The 19,257-nt window shown below is 36.6% G+C and overlaps 1 protein-coding gene across 7 annotated transcripts in view; it reads left to right on the top strand.

The window, feature by feature from the left end:
- The window catches only part of CDH11 (cadherin 11), an 80,854-nt gene that overhangs the window by 22,274 nt on the left and 39,323 nt on the right, over positions 1–19,257 (top strand). For 3 of the 7 annotated variants that reach the window (XM_076349090.1, XM_076349089.1, XM_076349091.1), the window contains 2 exons: positions 18,502–18,575; positions 18,759–18,889. The gene's annotated coding sequence lies outside the window, so the exon portion shown is untranslated. Of the gene's footprint in view, positions 1–18,501; positions 18,590–18,758; positions 18,890–19,257 lie in introns of all 7 variants that reach the window. The other 4 variants (XM_076349096.1, XM_076349095.1, XM_076349093.1 and 1 more) reach the window with 3 other exon arrangements.

Here is a 19,257-nt window from a genome sequence, read left to right as displayed (position 1 = left end):
TGTTTTTCTCTGTCTGTGTCTGAATTTATGATTGTTTAAGGAGAGGTAGGACAAAAAAATAAGTCCTACCTCCTTTGTTACAGATCAGTCTTTTGATATGTCAATAGCAGTTACACGAGGATAAAACTGCTAAATGGGTACAGCTCTTTTGCTTCTTGCCCACCAAGAAAGTTAATATTACTGCAGCACACATGGCTTTCTAGCATTTTTCTGCTGTGCAAAAAGCACTTCATTATTGCTGATAACTGAGAAACTATCAATGCCAAGTTCTTGTTCTTTCAAAATTGGCTGGCTAGTATTTCTTTAGGTCAGAGCTGTCCCTGGTTACGGTTGTCTTAGGTTAAGATGTGCTAGAGCTGCTAAGCAGAAGTGAGATACTAAGGAAGATGTTCAAGTAGAGAAAAGATGCAAGTGACATGAGATACAAATATTAGGAGCATTCCTTTCTGTGGAAGCCTTTGTGGGTTTATTTCCTCTTCATCGTTATTGCTTTATATGCAATGCATATAAAGTTTGCATATAGAGTTTGTACTATGGGGATTTAGTACAAATCAAAATGAAATACAGAGAGTGAGAATCAGCTGACACTAGATATTTTCTTTGCTGGTATGTTGGGAAAAGTGCTTGACAAACATATTCTTTTTGGTAATATTGTCCTTTAGCATGAATTCCTGTTCATTTTTTTTGTTCTTCTTTCTTAAAAAATTAGATTTAATGAAAATGGGGTGCAGATTTGGTTTCTTCTTTGTGTATATGTGAGTGAATTTTATGTGTTTCATATTTTTGTTACTGCTCTGTATTTAATAGACTGCTTTGAATTTTATTATTTTTGTCATCTTTTCTACATATGAAAATCCCATGAACTAAGAAAAACATGTTCTTTGCTTTTGGGATTTAGGAATAAGAAGGTGAGTTAGGCCAAAACAGGAAAAGAATGACCAATGCAGATGCTAGAAAGATACTTAAGGTTGTGAAAATGACAAATTAAAAGAATATGTAAATTTTAAAGCACATAAAACTAGCTCAGTTTGGGATGATAAGAGGGTGACGCATTGGCACAGCAGCTGTACTGAAGAGATCCTAGCAATGGCATTTTGGCCATCCAGAAAAAGTTGTGCTCTTCTTAAAAACACAGTCAATTTCATCTTGCCTTCCTTCCAGCTGAAGCTGGTTAATCCTTAGCTTTTGTTAAACAGATAGCAGCCACAAGAGGTTTTATCTCCAGCCAGAGACTACCTGAGACAAATCTGAACTGAAACTGTTACTGAAAACATGCTAGTATTTAATGCAAGACAGTAAAAATATTAATATCGATTTATTGAATTGGAGTTCTTTCTTCCCAAGGGCAGGAAGAATTTACTCTTGAACTGTATGCAAGTTATTTGGGGTTGTACTAAATGGTAATGAAGGAGAATGACGTGCTTGCTGAATACTGCAGAGGTGCTCCTAATAAGAATACAGGCATCAAACTGAGCTTCTGCTAGTATCTTGCCAGGATTACAGAGTAGTACTGGTAATACATCTCTTAAAAGGGACTAAATTTTGAGTATAAATCAGATGTCATCCGAATAGCTCTCATCATGTTTGCTGTTTCAGTACAGCAAAGCCATTAATATTGTTGGATAATAAAAATAATAGTTGCTTGAGCGGATATATTTTATTAGACTTCATATCAATGGAAATTATCTTGATCAAATCTGTATGTCAGCCCAAGTGGTGGGAATTACAGAACCTCACTTGTAATGTTTTTGATTAAGGCAGCCATCAAGTTTGCTAATTGTAGTTAATTATTGCTGAAAATTGGGCTGCAGGTTGTTTAGATTTGACAACAGAAGTGTTAGGCATTCAACTGGACATAGATAATGAGAAATTCTAACTGTGTTTATTATGGTTTATCCTAACAGATGCTCCTAACTTGCCATAAAATCATGGTCATGTATTCTCTTTTCCTCAGAATTCATGAGTTAAAATTAGGCAAATGGATGTAACATTTAATGTCACATGGGACGGAGCTTTACATTTTTTTTATTATGACATTTCTCAATAGCTCTGTATCTCCACAGTATCTGGCTCACAACATATATCAGCCATGGTATGAAAGGTTGAAACAGAAGTTAGCACATACTGTGCCACCGAGAGTCTGTCTGAAAAAAATCTTGGGATGTTTATTACAAATGGTCGAAATGAAAACAGACAGCTAAGGAAGCTTTACAACAATCTAATATTAGCTACGCCTTTTTATGTTTCATAACCCTTCATATAAATGAAAGGTAGATACAGTACAACTCTTCCTGAGATTTGGATTTGTCATGGTTGTGTTAACGATGATGGAGTATGGAAGTATGTTCAGCTGAATGGGTTATATTAAGAAAACAAAGCAGTAAGAGCAAATGCTGCCTCAGAGGTAGCTTTGCTGGATGAGAGTCTCTACAAGTAGCTGAAGGCACTGTCTCATACTGAGCAGGCAAAGGAATACAAATATTGACCAAAGAATAATATAGAAGCATAGGAGTTGAAAATGTGTTGATGTGTTGTAATTATGAACTTGATAGTAAAGATTTTTGTCTACATGTTTGTGCAGAAGACAGTATACATTTGGGGACTTTCAGAAACAGTTGCAGTGTTTTAAAAGTGAAAAAAATAATAAATATTGATTTCATCAAAAGAATGGCTAATATGTTAAGGCACAAACAAGTAGCTGCCAAGAGCATTTATTTTTAACTGGCTTGCATTGATTTCAGCTGGAGGTACAACGGGTCTACAAAGAACAATATTAAACCACATCAACTTAATTTTCAGTTGTTTATTCTAGAATTGGATCTTTTAGTAAAGCATTATGAATCCATTTAGTATAGAAACATTTTGTGTATATATAGTTGAGATTTTTAAGTATTTTTTTACAGGAGGGTAGTTAATTTGTAACAAAGAATTCATTAAATGAGGGTCATCCAGCTTTTCCATTTGCAGTATGTTCATGCAATAGTTACGTACTAATATAGTCATTGAAAATTAGTTAATTTCAGCAAAATATTCAGCAAACACTTGGGTATGTCATCAGCTTTCCTCATCTCCATAGACTGCTTGCACAAGGTCACTAACATGCATTGTTAGCATAATCATATTTTATTCTGGTAATTTTTGTGAGCCATTTGATGCATTTTGAGCTGTGTTGATGGGATGTACAAATAATGTGATAACCTTCAGTTTCCTAAATGGATAAGTGTAGTTCTTTGAGTTAGGTTTCTGACATGAATATTAGCAATTACAAGTTGAAAGTCTGCTGTGAATAGTTACTTAAAATATGCTGTTTCAGCAAATGTGCTTGATAATCTGAATTCAGGGAAATATTTGCAGAAATAGAATCTGAAAGTGTGTGAATGATAAAAAAGATTTAATACAAAATGAATATTTATAGCTACGTTGGCAATATTTACATAGCTTTTATAATTGCTCAGGGGTGTATCAGAGTATCTTCGATTTCTTATCACGTAAAAGAGGAATGAATTAGATAGGGGTAAGTAGCTCAATACAGAAACAAACTTTTCTCTGCTTTCAGATAATTGGAATTAGGTTCTCCACAACACAACTGATAGCTGAAGTTGTATCCAAGAGTCCAAAGCACAACTGCTCATCTTTGTAAGACAAAGACTTGTAATAGTGAAACCCGTGATAAATAGCACCGGTTCTGCAGTACAGCACGAGGCAGGCTGTTGTGCCGGTGCAGAACAGTTTCCCTGGCTCGCTGCAGCAGCCTGCCCACCCAGGCATTGCACTGCACACTGCTCTGAACCTAAATGTTTGATAAAACCCTTAGCATACCACCGGCGTCCTACAAGAAATTGTCACTCCTGTAGGGTCCCCCCCCTCAATACAGCCTTGCTGTTCCATACTGTATACTGTCATTTTTACATTTCTTTATATTCTGTCCAGATCCAGAACTAAATCCATCTTTTTTTTTTCTTGAAAAATGTCATTGATTTGCAGACTTAAGAATCTAACATGCCTTTTTTCCTCACACTGGGGTACTTAAAATATATTTATTGTTTGCCTTACTCAAAGATAAAAATGGACTTGTGTGTCTTGCCTTCTATCATAATATTGGCAAGAATGTGAATTTAATGCCAAGTGCTTGTATAAAAATTTCATTATAAAAATTTCTTTACGATTCCCAACTCTAATTGCTCTACAGCCTTGCCATTGAAGGCAACAAAAAGTTTGCAGTTAAGTCTTCCTCCCACTCTTTGAATACATAAAACTTATTTTTAACCTTTTAGTTATTGTTACAAGCTGATGGCTTCAGCTCTGTGATGCCATTTTCTTACTGACATTTGAGTGAGTCATACAGTCCCTTTTATTCATTATTTTGTTATTTTTCCCGTGCTGCTGATACATCTTTTGATCCGTCTGGCTCACATATTCTTAAGCTTTGAATTCAGCTGCAAGGTTGGGCACTACTGTGTTAGACTATTTGTTTTCAACGACTAATTTTTTAGTGCATCAAATGTGCATGTGACTGAAATCTTTGCAGCTGACTTCCATCGAGGTCACTAGTTTCTTCATACCGTGCAATGTGTCTTCCGTACAGTCAGGACCTTCCATCATGGCCAAATTCAGCTTTTGAGCACAAGTCTTCCATCCCTAAGTCATGAGAATTTGTTATGTGGTGACTAACAATCAGTATTTGTTTAATTTACTGTTTCCTCCTAAGTTACTGGTTCTTACTCACAGTAATCTTTGTTTGCCTGGTTGTGATCATTGCTGATAACTAGATTCTGAAACTCAGTTTTTACCTTCCCTTAATATCAGAATGCCTCATGTAGTTTATTACTGAACAGTTTAGAATAAAAGGTAATTTTGGATAAAGGTTAAATGTAGGTGGGTAACTTTCAGGAAATGTCAAATTAATTTTAGCAAAATTATAAAAACTTTTTTTTGCAAAACTTTAGGAGATGTAATATGCTCTGTTTCTTAAGGACTGCAAAGTCTGCAACATTTTGTATAGTTATCTCTCTAACCAAATTTGGATGATAGTTTTGTTGATAATATAAAAGTTAGATAAAAGTTACTTGACTTTGAAATTTTACTCACGTCATTTATATGTCCACACAATTCGTAATGACAAAATTTTGTCCTCTGACTCATTTTAGATTTCAGAATGTTTGATGCTTTTCCAGTCTATAATTGGATTAAAATAACACATATAAGCAACTTTCATTCTTCTGGCTAACAACGCAGATAGTGCACCTAACCCTGCCTGCTGCCAGCCAATAAACCTCCAGGGCAATGCATACAAAAAGCATACTACCTATATCTTTTAAACTTCCTCATCCAGATGTTTTATTTATTTGTGCAATATACTTGTTAAAATTAGATAACCTTGCTTTTCCCTTATAATTTCTATTTTTTTTTTTTTATTCATCTCAGTCATTCATAAATTAATTTCTTACAATTGTTTTCACCAAAATAATCCTGGGTTCCTTTTTAGGCTTCAAAATGTTGTTCAAAACCAGAGGGGTTTGCTAAACAGGAGCATCGTTTCAAAATTCTGCGGCATGCTTGCTTGCACAGAAATCCTACCAAAATCCATGGTCTCCTCAACCTTTATGTTAGCTGTTAATGAGGTATCTGCTGGGGCAAACGCCTTGCCGCCGCAGAGGCAGCTGTAGTGGCCCCCAGCCAGCCCTCCCCTGCTCTCCTGTCCCCGCCTGGTGCAGGGCATGGCTCTGCCTCTGCCAGGCAGGGAAGGACGGGTGCACGGACACACACGAGTACTCCTAACGCCTGTGGCTGCTTGCAAGAACTAGTAGCTTGTTTGACAACTTCTGGTTCATATTAGTTAATGTCTTAGCTTAGATATTAGTTAACAGAACATTTTAGGAAAAGCATAATTTCTGGATCAGGTTGACCTTTTAAAAAACATGTCTGCTGTATAGTTTGGAAAAAAAAAATATTTTTTAACAGAGAATGGCTCTTGCATCCTTGTTTTCCATGCAAGACCTTCCATTTCAACTGCTTAAATTACTCACTTTAAACACCGTGCTATACAATTAATAGACAAGATTGTGGCCTATTTTATATCATGCAAGTGAAAAGGGCGGCAGGAGCTCCTTCGTTAGTGTGCTGTAATATTGAAGGAAATAAGCATTGAAGAAAAAACGGGCCGTACAGGGCTTTTACCTTTACTTGTGAGGTAGGTTGCTATGGTCTGCACCTGATGCTGCAGCTCGGTCAGTATAGCTGTATCAGGTGTGTTCCCAGTGTTTTTGAGTAAGTTTAACATTGTGCTGCCCTGTATTCATGGCTTGAGACAAACCTCGGCTCAGATCTCTGTGTGCAATGTGGGGTTTTTTTAACCACAAGATATAAAGAATGCCCGCAAATGAGCTATTGTGCATTTACTAGCAACTGACTTAGAACAATGTCATCTGAATAACAAGATAAAGCCTTGGAAATCCCATTTTTCTGCTTTGCAAATGCATACGTACTGCTACTGAAACATGTTGAGAACTCAATTCAAGTAATCTTGTGGTTCAAAATGGCAACAGTTCTGTGTCCTTTGACAAGTTTGGGAGATAACCTTCATTTCAGTAGTCAGTTGGTCTCCTTTTTTTCCCCTTTTCAAATGTAAACACACATCATATCTGTTTGATCTGGAACCCCAGATCAAGATATTTGTGTGGAGGACAGTAGAAAATATTGTGAAATATTTCATAATACCAGCTCAACTGATAAGCTGCTGTTGCTTTAAAAATATGTGAAAAATATAATGAGAAAAGTTTGGATTTTGGCCAAAAAAATTAAAACCTTTATGGTGGATTAAACTGTTTTGCAGCTAAATACTGCTTTTCTCTGAAACAACCCATTCCCTCATGCAACTAAATACTGCCATATGTTTAAATTCTTGCAGGCCTCCTAAGGCTGACCCAGAAGAAATGTCAACAAATGTTTGTGAGTCCTTGTGGCCTTGTAACATTTTCTTTAAAAAGTGAAGAATGGAACAGCAGGAGCTGTAACACTCCCACAGAACAGACATATGAAGGCATATGGCTAACATGGGAGCCTGCTGGCTCTTCAAAGCTTGCTGGCTTCATTCTTAAGGCTCCTTTTTTTTTTTTCCCCCCCCCCCCCCTCAAGACAGCTAATCTTGTCTTTCTATTTCACAAGTTCCTCTGTTCTACTCAGAGCTGAGTTTAGCAAGCCTGAGGTCCTGTACGGCCCCCGACCTGCCATGGGAGAGCAGGCACGTCTGTTCCTAGAGGTGGCAGACTGGTAAATGCAGGTACAGAGCAAGGTTGTGTCCCTTGAGACTGTTCCTGAGTTTGGCATATCGCTGAAGTATCTTTAGGCAGTCATTCGCCCTGTACATGCAAGAGCTCAGATAGCAATCTCCTCCCTAACTGGATAGCTTCTGGGAAAGTATACTCTTTAGAGCATAAACCTAACACTGGCTCTGATTTTGGAAATTAAAATAAATGGCATTTCCTGAAAGGTACCGAACAGTTGCACTTAAGTTTCATTGCATATGTGGGTTTATTACATTTAACTATGAGGTTTGAGTTTGCTGTTACGGGGGGAATATCTTCAAATGCACAGGATCACAAGTTTTTTCAAAGTCAATGTTATTTAATCTTATAAGAACTTAAGACTTTCAATAGAATTTATGCTCCTAAATGTCTTTGATGCTTTGGATTATTTTTTTCTTCCCTGAAAGTATCCTTTCCTGCAATTATTATTTTTAATTGAAATATTTCTGTACTGGAAACTCAGGGCACAAAGAAATCTATAGGGAAAATTACAGTTCAACAACTCCGCTACCAACTGTCAGTGTTCATGTTTCTGATAATGTGCAACTTTACTTCCTGTTCCTAAGGCACTTATTAACATCTGTGTAGCACAAAGTAGAGCTTTGCAGGTTTATGTGTTTCCAGAGGCTGTAAAGGCCATGCCTGCACCATGCAAGCTTGTGTAAATGGGTGGATTATCATATACCAAGAGAAGGGAGGAGCAGCGTGTGCCTGCGCCTTGACTCAGTTACACAGTGCTCCAGTACGAGTGTGCGTGGGGGACCCTTACAGTGCATTTTGAAAGGGTGTTTTGCCCTGATGCTGTGCAGATGTGTGGGCTTCCCTCCTGTCGTCTAAATTTATCTGTTTGATGCAGCACAGGGTTTTGCTCTGAAACTTGCAACTTCTGGTCATTTTTGTTTCAGCCTATTGTACCATATTCATGGATGTGCAGAGTTTTAAACCATGAAATCTTGACCTTTTGAGTTACAGCATTGTGTATTTCTCAATACCACAAGATATTTCTTCACAAAGTATTTTGGAAGATAAATTATGTAACCACTCCCAAAAATTATACTGTTCTGATGTGGGGGATTGTTGAAGTTTATTTTCTCAAATGTGGTTGGAGAAGTTCCTGTGCCCTGAAAAATAAAAGCATAAAACCAGCACATGAATAAAATACAAAATATAAAAGGAAAAATCCAACGTTTACTGGAGTTTCTGTGGTTTATTCCTCATCCTCTCTCTCTTTCTCTGTGTGCTACAGTTACAGTAATAAGTAAACAATAATGTAAGAACAATGAACATTTTGCATGAGGTTGACAGAATGAATAATTAGATTTCTTTTTAAAAAGGGAGTGGGGAAAATTATTATTGTCATTTGAAACTTCTCAAATAAATTTTCTGAAGTGTTCAGCCATAATTTAGCATGCAGAATGCTGTCTGTTAAAAAGGACTACATTATAATTACAATTGCTGTGCTGTGAATACTTACTGGAGAATCAGCAAGGTGGTGAAGCAAAGTTGTCCACAGTCTTTAAGTAAACTTATTAAGTGCCTTGTTTCCGTATAACTCACTTAGGTTGACACTTTCTGAAAACAAAATAACAGGTTTGTTTAGATATGTTGAGTTGTCAAATACTCGTAAGTCTTATGAACCTGAAGATAATACCAAAGATGTGAGTATCTATTTATATTATCCAAATGGAGACCTCACCAAATTGAACATTAAATATGTATATAGCCTTATTTTGGCTCAGTTCCATAGCATACAAATGGAAAAAGGTTTACTACCTTAAGTAATAACTACATGGCTATATGATTCTAGTTTTAGAGCATCTTAACTTTCATTGTGAGAGTAAATTAACTTACCTTCACAATATCATTTTCAGATACAGGCGTTAATTATTATCTCCAGTTTAGTGATGGAGCTGAAGAGCAGAGGGCATGTTGACAAAGTCTATTGTTGGCAGATGGAATCTCAGCCCACCGGAGCTACACAAACATGTTTATCACGGTGCCAAATCTGAATTAGCAGGTCTGATCGCAAGCTCATATGCCTCGGCTCACAGTAGGACTTGGTGGGTTGGGCACAGTGCTGCGCTAACCACATTTATTCAGCTTCAACTCAGCTTGGAACTTGGGCGGAAAAAGCTCACATCTGCCAGCAATATATTGTGTAGATACTCCCAGCAAATCTGCCCAAGGCCACCCAGGAGACTTAAGTTATGGCCTGGAATATTCTTCCATCCCTGTCCAATTCAGTTGAAAAGGAAAAATGTTACTGCTGTATGAAAATTATTCCACTTATATGTTTTTAGATAAGCTTTTGGCAAATAGACCTTTCCATGCTTTTGCTGGGGAGTCGCATTTCTGTGCAGTTGGCATAGTGACTTCCTTCATTATTATAAAGTTATCTCTGTTTTTTATTAGGCATTAGGTTATTTCCATATGCAGCCTTCCTTTTTGTCTAGACGTGTTAATGTTGGGCACTCCTGGCTGAGTCCTAAAAGAAAGCAACTGAAACTTAGAGACTAGCCGTATTTCTGACATCAATTAAAATAGTGGAGATAGGTTCACAGCTTTCAACCAAGTAGGAGTTTTTGTTTGCGTGTTTGGTTTTTTTTTTACTTTTTTATCATCCTTGTTATTTTCATAAATATATCTTCTTGGTTGGTTGAATGTGCGTTTACTAGCTGATTGCTAGTGATATAGTACTCTGGAGCTCATTTATTGTTATTTAAAGCAAATGTCTTTATAGCACCTAGGACTGTCTCCATCAGGCAAAACTCCTATCGATACCAGTAGGAATTCTTTCCTAATTATGCAGTTTCTCCTGAATATGCAGAGCACTTGCTCTGTTATTATTTGGTTATGCATATTTCTATCTCACAATCATTGTTTTGAAGAAACTTCATAATGCACTTGCTCATAGCTTATAATAATTACTCTACAGAAAATTAAAGTCTCGGTTGTATTTGGGAGGCATAATAAATAGCAGACAAATGTTAAATATTAATACTGTCGAATATTCCGGTTAATTTTGTCTGTGAACTTCAGTGTTACGAGCACTTCATTACATGATGCAGCTGAAATACAGATCTGTGTTTATGTTTCAACTCTCAAGAACAGGTAGGTAGGCATGTTATGAAATGACAAAATAACTCCATAAAAATTAGAAGTGTATTGTAATTTCTAGAGTGGAATATCCTGAAATGATTGATGGTGGAAAATCGTATCATCCTTGCTATGAACATTGCTGAAATTCTGGAACGCTGTATTAGTTGTGAGTAGAAATTGCACACCAGGCATCATGAAATGCTCTTAGTGCTTGCACGTCTTCCAAGTTCTAGACTTACCCATTGATATTTTGCTGTATCTTTAATTACTATTTCTTACAAATTATATACTGTTGGGGATAGTATCAAAACATCTTTTAGTCAGTATTGTTCAGTCCTGAAAACTGAAATGTATCATTGAAAGAGGCTTGTTTTTGGAATCAGTAATGTTTAGCTGTCTGTCTTCATTTTTTAAGCTTTCTTTTGTCAACACTTAAAGACTGCTTCATGGACAAATTAATGTGTTTGACATTGCCTTGTCCTTGATTGAGAAGCCAACTGTGTAATGCCCTTTGAGAAAACACAAAAGGAAATGAGGAAAAGATGACTAGGAAAGACAGAGACTGAATGCCTTTTTGTTGACCTAAAATGAGTTTACTATCCATTTTCCGTTCCTTCCACGCTCCCTAGATCTAGACAAGCGATGACCTGTGGGAGTTTGGGAGGAGGATGGGGGGGAATAGGGAAAGAGATGTATTCTGTCCAGAAATAAGACTGAATTAAACTTTTAAAAAAAGCTTTACAAATGTTTGAAGAGTCGTTTCTGGGTTTGCAATAGGCTTCCCAGAATGAATCATGTATCTTTCTGGGATGACAGAGATATTCAGTGAGTTGAATGAGGTACACAGGAATTCAGAAATGTCAGATCTCTGTGGTGACTTTGAACAACTCCTCTTTTCTTTATTTATTAATAAAAGGGAGAAGGGAGGAAAAAATGTTCCTGAGACCAAAGAACTCCGTCTCTCTTGAGTATCTTGGATGAATTCTGAGCTATTCTCCTTTATGGTATCTCTGATGTCCCAGAATTATTCTTTCTTGGGTGTCTCCAGTGGACCTGGAACCAGCAGGATGATTTTGTAAAACATTTATATAAAGATTTTTTGAAAGGTTAGTTGAATTTTTTTTCTGTGCTGAGTGTCCCCTACAGCTTGACTAACAGGGGCATTCAGCATATACTTCAGTGGCTGTCAATTTTTAGGTTTTCTTTTCAGGTCACTAGAAGAGATTGATAAAAGAGAGCGGAAGAAGGCCAGAGGAAAGAAATAGAGAACAGCCTACTGACATTGGCAGCAGAGAAAGATAAGATAAATAGAGCACCAAATACTAGTGAAGACAGTCTTTGCTATAGCTTTGCTCTAGAGAAAGGATCCATCCATTTGTGTTTAGTGGAAGAAAAGCACCGAAGAATATGAATATGAAAATGGCAAGGGGAGGAAACAAACGAAAAAAAAAATCTTCAGGGAAAATGTGCCATAAATATATTTCGGTGATGACAAGATCCCACTCTAGTAGTCTCTGACATCTGCTGCTGGTGGAAGCTGAGTTCCAGCATGACTTAGAAGGCTTTAGAGCCATCCTGCATCCCTCTTGCAATAGTAGTAACTGATTTTGTGTGCTTTGTATGTATAATATGTTTATCCAAGAGAGAATATATATAAGCATTTTACTGGTGGTGGTTCAAGAACATACGTTTAAGTTAATCTGTTAGACAGCAAATATAAAAAGTCAAGCTTTTAGAGGACAAATGAAGACTTTTTCCAAATGCAGGGAATTCAAGTTATATACAGTGTGGTACACAGAAATATTTGTTTATGCATGAAAAAGTTGTATAAGATATTTTTATGAAGATTTATTTATGTGCACATATCTATATAAGCATGTATGTATTAGAAGTATGTATCTACTTGCTGTGGATCCTCTTCTTCTAAACTGAGTTTTTAGAATAAACTCAGAGAAGTTGGAAACATTGAAATGGAGGGCTTGAATTATGATATTTAAAATGACAGAACATACCTGCCTTCAGGCCTCCCAATCCACTTGTATTCTTAGTACCTGGATAAGATGAGACTGGAGCAGCATGAAGCTAATTAATACAGACTTTATCCTCAAGGGCCTATCATCTACCTTCAGGCACTTGTGACCCAAAAGCAAGAAAAAACTGATAAAGTCATATTGTATTGGGTGAGCACAGGGCCTGGGCACTCATGTGACCTGTAAAGAGCTTTTTTGAGGGGGGCTAATTTGTTCTTTGTGAGCCCACATGAATTTTTTCTCTTACTGCTATTTAATTTGGCCTTGGACAGATGAGATTTGGGCTTTAGTCTGCAGTCTGTTAATATTCTGAAAAACATTAATATGTATTTTTGTCTCTTGTGAGAGCATACAGCTATTCTGCTTTTTAGGTTGTTAATTTCTGCCATCGTCTGTGGCCTTCACGTCTAACAGCTTAGTATTCAGGACGGTCGACTACTTTTCAATGCACAGTATTTAGAAGCAGTCAGGCTCACCGATTCCCTGCTTGTGGCATTGCAACCTGCTGAATGTTAGCCAGCGCTCAACAGCATGGTGAAGGGATGGGAACACCAAGGGAAAATATTTTGATAGAGGGTATAATATAAGATCAGAATAGTTCGTAAGAAAGAGAAACAGGCTATTTACCTGCTTTGAACAGAAATTTGTCTGAAACCTTCTCTGTAGCTCTTGGGTTTTGTCCTTTTCTTGTGTGTCCTGCCTTTCTTGCATGTCCTGCCTTCCACAAGGTATCCCCCTGGGTGGCAAGGTGGTTCTTTCCTTCTGGAGGAAGGTACAGGATGGTACAACTGTTTGGTTCAAAATCTGTTTTCAAGCCTCATTTTATGACAGATTTCTCATGCAAATCATGGGTTGAAAACTTAGCTCCTCCGGGACTGAACTCTGTGCTGTAGAATACAGATATTAACACTTTCCTACCTCAGAACCAGAGGGTAATAAAAACAGTCTAAAGTGTTCAAGTATTATGGCGGTCGAAGCCAGTAACAGAGGAAATGTGTGTGAAAAGCTCCTCCATCGCTGCTGCTCAACACAGGGTACACCTTAGGTCTGCTGCAGGTGCTCTGGGTGGTCAGGAGCACACACAGAGTGGTGAAAACATCCTCCAGACCCTGAAATGTGGTCAGTCATCGAAGTCATTGGCCCTGACCTGCCAATAGACCCAGTAATTGCATACATACGTATTGATAAGGCGGTTTATACAAGATTGCCTTTTTATTCTTTCTGATGCAATTCTTGCCCTTTGTTTTGTTCTATTACTTTTCATGTGACCATCTTTCAGCATAAGATGGTAAGCCTTTAAAGGGTTCATGTCTACACAGAGAGCCCTTGGTCATGCTGCTAATTTCAGCTAATAACATTGATGAATGACAGCCTTAATAACCTAAAGTAACTTTGAAAATGGTGCTGCTTTCAGTGGTGGAGTTGGACCAGATGACCTCCAGAGGTCCCTTCCCACATAAATTATTCTAGGATGCTGTATTGGTTGCTGCATGTGGGGATTCACATTACTTGACTTACCTGCCCGTAGTAGGTGTAAAAAGATGGATTCTCCTGGAAGGTGATTCCGAGCATAAGCGTATTTAGATGCTAAGATAATAGCTTGCAGGAGCAATTTATACATAGCCAAGGACACTACCCTCCTAGTCAAGGCACCCAGATATATATTCTCTAGGAGGGTTAAATGCCAGTTTTGCACTGAGACTTAAGCTTCAGCGCAGATCCATTTTTTTATACCTAAACAGAGACTGCTGACTATATAAAAATATGGTGTGGTGTATGTCATGTAGTAGGAACTAGAATAAAACTATGAGAGCTGGCAGGAAACAGATATTGTTGAAGACATATTCCTGAATTGCGAATTGCCTAAATGGTCAGAATAACTTTATGCAAATGATATTTATACAGATGATACAGCTTCAGGAGGGAGGGGAGTTTTGGCGATGCATAGCATAGAGTAGCAAACATCAAAAAATGGCATATGAGAAGTCAAGTTTAAACTTTATGTTAAATCAGAACTTATACCTATAACTTTAGAATAATTATTCACTGAGGAGAGAAGGTGAGAGAAAAAATGGTGAAGCTCTGCACCCAACCAGTAGAGATACTCAGCTGGCATGTGGGAGGTCTGAATTCAGACCTCTTTCCTCTCATTTTTATACTGATTAGTACATTTTTCATAGGTTAAATGTTTTATGGTATGCCTTTGTTCACTTTTAGAAATGGCTCCAAAGTTAAGTAGTGTGTGGCAGGGTCAGACTGCAAATACGTGGTAGAACCACGGAAAGCTCACATATTCCTAAATCTTGGACTCTGTCTTGTGATTGTGAGTTTAAACCTGTGTTATTTTTATTTTAAATGTTGTTAGACCCTTTTTTGCATTTTTAACAGTATTGTTGTTTATTGTGTATATTCTGAATTTTTAATATTCCCACTTGAATATCTGTTTAATATGCAGGTTAGAAATACCTGTATCTTTATATAATTAGACAAGGGGAAAAAAAGCTATTCAGCCACTCAGCCCATTTGCCTGGGCTGTGTAAAAACATTGTTTCCATATTGGATTTGAATAAGTAGTTTATGATCAATAATTCAGTCAAGAAGTTTCAAGTTCTTCAGGTTTTAATTCAGCTGTGCAGATTACTCTGGCACTTTGAATATGGTCAGTAATGTTTGCTTAAGCAATACTCTAGATTGGTAGGCTTTTTCCTTAATAGTTGTGTATGGTGTAAATTGTCTTTCCATAAGCACCTTTCTAGTAAATTATCATCAAATAGCTGTTTATGTGGAAACCTGATGCAATGGAATTCTGACTATGTTAGAATTGCTTTTTGAAGTTGCATATATATATATATATTTGGAATATTTTAGTCTCTTTCACTCATTTCTATGATAGCTGCCAGAATTTTCATTGGGCTTGAAAAAAGTTGCAATGATCTGGCGACCATTTCATTTCAGAAACTGATCCCTAATGTCTTTGTATCTCTCAGTAACAAGGACCTAAACATACGTAGCTATAAATCTACAGTTTAAATCCTTTTATGATTGTACATATTTTGTTTCTATTTCATTAAACTCTCAGATATGTTCCCAAGTTTATTTCTGTAATTGCTCTTCCAGAAATATTTAATTTTAAAAGCACACTGGATACAATTTTGCTCCAATCTGAGATCTTTGCACATTTCTAATATTTGTCATCTTTTAGTGAGTGTAATGTACCTAGGTCTTTTTTACAGACAAATGTGTATTCAGTGCAATTCCCTGCAATCAGGAAAAGGGAAAATGAAGGGAGGAAAATAAATAGAGGTTTGGGGTTGTTTTGGGTTTTCTTGACTCAAATCTCATATTTTGCATGCTCCTTGATTGTATTAGTTTATTCATTTTACCAAACAGACCACAAAGCTGTGAATATTTATTTAGTTTTGTTCCTAATAGTTTTTCTAATAGGGAATCATTTTGGTACAATGAAAGACATTTGTAAATGAAGCAGATAAGCCCTTTGGCAGACAAGGAGTGTTTTGTTCAACACAAGAATTCTATTGTCCACTGCTTTAGTTGTCAAGTGCCTGGGGAGCCCAGGATTTATGATGATGTTACAATGGCTCTTTCAGAGCGAAGTCTAAGAAGCTGTGAGATTCCGTTCCTCTGCTTTTCAGACTTTCAAATCTTTTTATCATGCAAGGACAATGCAGGATTCAGCTGCTTCTTAGGCCACAGGACTGCCCATTTAACATCAGGCATTGTGAAATAATTACCATAGTGACAATGGGTTAGGTTTTTTTTTTTTCCCCTCTAACTAGCAACATTTCAAAATTGTTCGAGTTGTCACTTTGCATAAACCGACTCTGAAGCCACGGCTTATTTTAAAAAAAAAAAAAAAAAAAAAAATCTTGTTAGGAGATTTGATTTAAAGTGCCACTGTGTCAAATCTATTTGGAGCACTGGGACTGTTTAATGGATGTTTTTTTGAGTTTTCTTGTAATTATAATTGGACTTTGAAATAGCCTTCTGTAAAAACAGCAGTTAATTTTCTTTTGGCTTTTCTCCCTTTTGTAAAGGTTATAGAGTTAGTAGAATCTTACTATTGAAGCCATATTCAACTGCAGCAGAAAATAAGAAAATAAAAACATAATATACAGTAAAAGTAATATCTGATACCTGTGTATCAATTAATCAGCTAAACTATTTCTTGTACTGTAATAATGATGGAAACCATTTAGCAGTCTTAAATCATGTTTTTCATGAAAATTGATATCTGGAGGAGTTTCCTTGCTTGATGTTAATATGAAGATTTATTTGCTTCAAATAATGATTAGTGCTACAAAAAATATTGATTTGTAACCTCTGATGTCTGTTTAAATGCAGTGTAACTGGAAAATGGAGCCTTTACTTGACAGTTAAATTATTATGTACATGGGCACTTCACTGTGTGGTGGTCAGGTGTATGTACAGAAAAAAGCTTAATAGTGTAGCAGATCAGGTCGAGGACTGGTGGTATCTATTATCAACTATTTGTTGCTTCTAAAGGCAAAAGCAGATCTTGAAAAAATTAGACCATAGGGATATGTAAGAGGATATTTTGAGAAATACTTAGCTAAGCAACTTCATATGTCTTGGGCAAAAAGGAATCTTGAGCTGCACAGTCATCTGTAGAGATGTTATCTGTGAAGATATTGAACAAATTATCAAAATGAGAAAGTTTATTCAGTTTTAGTCTTTCTTTTCATTCATTCATATGAATTATGAATTAGTTCAAAAGGGTCCACTATTTGCTTGCAAAATGAGCATATTTCAAAATGCCACATGTACTTCATAGCAAAGTGCATAAATATGTTGCATGTGTAGAGTATTTTTATAAACCAAGTGCTTTATATATTAGTGACTCAGTCATCACACAGAACATACCTTACTTCATAGAGCTTACCTTAGCAAAATTCACTTTCTAGGAATGTGTTTTTTATTGAACGTGTATCACAAATTTTTAAGACAGTGAGTCAACATATCTGCAGTCACAACTGGCAATAGAAGCCACATGATTTTATTTCTTCCTTTGATGGAGTAAGTGTGAAATATGTTCATGTAATATTGCAATATTGAATATGTAATATTCAGTCAATGCCTATTCATTTGTCCTCAACACTTTTGCTAGCAACTTTGAAATTTGGCCTGTGCTGCTGAACTACTTTTTGCAAGTAAAACTTGATTGCCTTAATGGGGGTGAAAAGTGGGTATAAAATGGAGGATTGATATAGATGAGACAGCTTTAACAGTTAAATACTGCAGAAAATTACTGATTTGGATGTATCAACACAAATTGCAGAGGCTATTTTGCAATAATTCTTCCTAAAAATTCTCAATTAATAAATTTGAAAGCATTGGGTAATCTAGCCTGATTTCCTTGGCTAGAATGAATCCTAGTCCTAGAATTCATTTAGTACCCGCTTAAGAGTCTGTCAAGGTATCAAATGAGCATCAGAAATACAGTGTCTACATCGGTACATAACAATAGATCACACTGAGTATTTCTTTTGCGTTCAATCACATTAACTGTATTTATTACTTGTGTGGGAACATGTCAGAAACACACAGGATGATGAGGGACTGCTCTGTGAAACTGTGAACATTCTTAACTTACTAATTTAAATTCAAGAAAATACTTACCTCACCTCATTAGAAATGAATTCAGCTGGTTTCTTTTTGGTTTTGCACCCTTTATACAGACTGTCTCAACTCACTATCCCATTTATGAAAGGATTTTAACCATCAAAACAACCATAGATGCACTTTTTACAGGCAGAGGCACCTCTTGCTCATTTTCTCCCTTCAAATGTCTTATCCTAGATATCTTTTCCCTACTGTAGTGGTAGTTCTACTTACTAAAATAAGCTACTCCCTTCTCCATCATAATGGTAAAAATACTAATTTTCTAATATGCCTTTAGAGCACTTAGAAATGTTCAAAGCACATCTTGTTGGCTAATGGTATCTGCAGCTGTTACTTTTTTCCCTACAGTGTCTTGTATTGGATAATGTTCCCAGAACAGATTTTTCCATAGAACTCTGTTTTTTCAGGAGATAACGAGAAAGATGTGAAGGAATTTTGATATCGCCTCCAGCATTTTAGTTATGGGAACATTCTTGCAATAGTAAGTCTGTTAAGGTAAAAGCTATTTATAAATTTTCTTCTTGGAATTAGAAGTATTATTTAATTGCTAGTCTTTAAACTCTCTTTAGGCTACTGTGTTAGTTTATAGGCTAGACTTTTGTTTTCTTTTATTATGGTACCAACATTGCATTGGATTTCAAATGAACTTTTTCATTCTTTGCAGCCAGAGCTGAAGTACGGAATAAGTGGCAGCAGAAAACTTACATCTGCATTGTCATCATAGTCTCATTAAGTGGCATTTCAAATGAGTGGAATATGCTACATAACTTGGCAGCAAGTTTCCAGTGGGTGAAGGTAAGTACCACATCCAAACGTATGATCTTTTGAGTGGTGTCAGATATGCATAGCTGGTCTTTGTTTCTATAGTGTCTACAATATTTGTTCAATATAGGAGACATTTCTGCAATGACTAATCCCTCGCTTGATGTGTGCTGTCAGCCAGTTTGTCTCATGCATCATAGAGTTTATCCATTGGCCTTGATTGTCACTCAGGAGAGCTGATGCTATGGGACACTGACCGTCCTTCTATGTCTGTAAAGCACGGTTTGATAAGGTGCATTTTTTGGATCACACTTGTTTAATTTCTTGTTTAAAACATCAGAGAACTTCTTGAAAACTCACAGCAATGTAGCACTGAAGAACAGAAATGTAAGAAATTTTCT

Source organism: Aptenodytes patagonicus, chromosome 11, assembly GCF_965638725.1.
Source record: "Aptenodytes patagonicus chromosome 11, bAptPat1.pri.cur, whole genome shotgun sequence".
Lineage (NCBI taxonomy): Eukaryota > Metazoa > Chordata > Aves > Sphenisciformes > Spheniscidae > Aptenodytes > Aptenodytes patagonicus.
This window is presented reverse-complemented; position numbering and strand designations above follow the sequence as displayed.